The sequence below is a fragment of the Engraulis encrasicolus genome, chromosome 11, assembly GCF_034702125.1.
Source record: "Engraulis encrasicolus isolate BLACKSEA-1 chromosome 11, IST_EnEncr_1.0, whole genome shotgun sequence".
NCBI classification, from domain to species: Eukaryota; Metazoa; Chordata; class Actinopteri; order Clupeiformes; family Engraulidae; genus Engraulis; species Engraulis encrasicolus.
The window spans coordinates 48,710,898-48,713,397 of record NC_085867.1 but is presented as its reverse complement, the minus strand read 5'-3'; the positions used below and the strand labels follow the sequence as shown (position 1 = coordinate 48,713,397).

Sequence of the window (2,500 nt, the reverse complement as noted above, 5' to 3'; positions counted from 1 at the left end):
ATCCTGATTTTTAGGATCCTGCCGGTCCGGATACCGGATCCACTGCTTAAGATCCTGCTGGATCCGGAACCGGATACCGGATCCTACGAAAGGGTTGAAACACATAGCCTCGTGGGCCCTTTTTATTACGCTGGCTCAAACAATTTTTTGGACTCATTGGCTTACTGCCACACTGCCTGCACTGTCCGCTTCCAAAGTTCTTTCACTGCATGCAGCAATTGGGGTTGTGAAAGACTGACTGAAAAACCTAGGCTAGAGATGCATCAGACCGTGATTTTTAGGTAATATGCCGGATACCGGATCCACTGCTTAAAATCCTGACGGATCTGGATCCTGTGAAAAACCTCATTATCCTGCCGGATCCAGAACCGGATCTTGGATCCGGTGCATCTCTACTCAGTATATAGCAGCAGAGGGGCAGTTTGCTGCCAACAGGCAAGAAACAAAAGGCAAGCGGCTGCTACTACAGCCCCCCCCCCTCCCAGGGCCTCTCTCTGAAGTACCTCAGACTGCTGACAAACCCTTAAACTGCAGAGGTGGCAATGCACAGGGCCGTATTAAGGCACAGGCTAGATATGGCCGCAGCCTACGGGCCCCCACCGGCCAGGGGGCCCCCGATTGGTCAAAAGTGAAAAATTGCAGAATTATAACAAGACGCAATATTGAAAATTCATCTGTCATGTTGAGTACAGTTGGTAGACGTATTGTCCCTAATTCCTAGCTTGTAAATTTGTCGCAAAATTTGTTTTCCGGGGGCCCCACATCAACTTGTAGCCTGGGGGCCCCAGGCCATCTTAATCCGGCCCTGGCAATGCGGTATTTCTATTTATTTATTTTTGCTAGGGGCCTGAATAAAGTGTCTAGAGAATCACTTATGCTCAGAAGTGTGGAGTGTTCAAAAACAGAAGGCCTGTCAACACATAGTAGACTGACAGAACAGGCAGAGCTTGCAGCACACTGTTGGAGGCAAGCATAACAGTTCTCCAATGCTGTCTACTGTCGTTGGCTTGCTATATGTTTAATGACTAATGGCTCGGATATTCTATTCATGCTTCTAGAAGATTTGAGCCCCTCCCTTTATATTACACATTCAATATATCACACACTCGCTGACCTCACGGAACCCATTTCACCTCCTCCTCTTCCTCCTCCTCCTCTTCAATCTACTCCATTTCACTCACGACGACATACAGACTCCAAACACCCATTGCATTACTGTTCTTTACAGTTGACTAAATTGCATTATATTTCACAACGGGGCCTGAAAATTGCATTGGCTATATTTTCACAATTGACTACATTGCCCTTTTTGGAAATAAGGCTTCTACTCCACTTACAAATGACTTCCACTTGGTTCGCTTTGTATTGGGGGGGTGTTGAAGGGGTGGCGTTACAGCACATTAAGCGCCATCCCAAAGCAATTAACCAAATTGTAAGTGGGCTGAGAGTAGCACCCCCACAGTGCTTAGTCAACACCCAAGATGACTTGGTGCTGAGACTGAGACTGAGACTGAGAGTGCTTTTTTTCCCTCCACACACATATTTGCTGCTAGCGTAACTTGTCATGACGAAAGACACTTCTTGTTCTTGTTCTCAAATGTCAAGTTCCGTGTAACTCGTCGAATCCGTCAATGGGTTATGTAGTGCTTTGTATGTTATTGGAGGAGGAAATAGTTTATGCCTTTATTTGATAGGACAGTGTGAGATGGGGACAGGGAATGAGTTGGAGAGAGATGGAGAGGATCGGGAAATGATACTGTGATACTGTCCCAGTGATACTGTCCCATTTTTGGAAATCATCTTATTTTACACCTCCCCCTGAGTTAAATAATAGGGCTTTGTCATTCCCCTGTACTTTCAACCGTTTTCTAGTTATGGCAGTGCACATTTTACCTCCAAGCTAACAGTTAACATTGAGTCCTATGAGACCAGTTAGCCGCGAGCTGGTCTCATAGGACTCGATGTTAACTGCTAGCATGGAGGTAAAATTTTGCACGGCCATACCCAGAGAATGGTTGAAAGTACAGGAGAAAGGTAAAACCCTATTATTTAACTCCAGGGAAGGTGTAAAATAAGCTTATTTCCAAAAAATGGAACAGTATCACTTTAAGTTACACTACAGTGCCTCTACCACTTGAGCAGTGGTCAAGGTCAATAGTGGATATTCTAAATAGATATGTAATAGTACTTAATGTATAATACAGGGCTCCCACTGGTGCTTGAATCCCTTGAAAATGCTTGAATTTCAATTAAGTGTTTTCAAGGTTGTAAAAATGCTTGAATTTTTGGTGAAGTGCTTGAAAAGGCTTGAAATTTGTGTCAAGTCAAACTCAGGTACATAAAAAATCTGAGGGAGTGAGATGTCCGATGGGACTTGCCTTTCGACATCCTAAAATTGCATCTTAAAAACTCAAAAAAGTCTGGGGGAGGACACCCACACCCCTTCCTGCGACTTATTGAAAGGTGCTGGAAAACTGAAAATTTGGTGCTTGAGGGTGCT

The 2,500-nt window shown here is 44.6% G+C and overlaps 1 protein-coding gene across 1 annotated transcript in view; it reads left to right on the top strand.

Moving 5' to 3' along the window:
• igsf9a (immunoglobulin superfamily, member 9a) overlaps positions 1–2,500 on the top strand; it is a 100,311-nt gene that overhangs the window by 51,984 nt on the left and 45,827 nt on the right. The gene's annotated exons all lie outside the window — the stretch shown is intronic.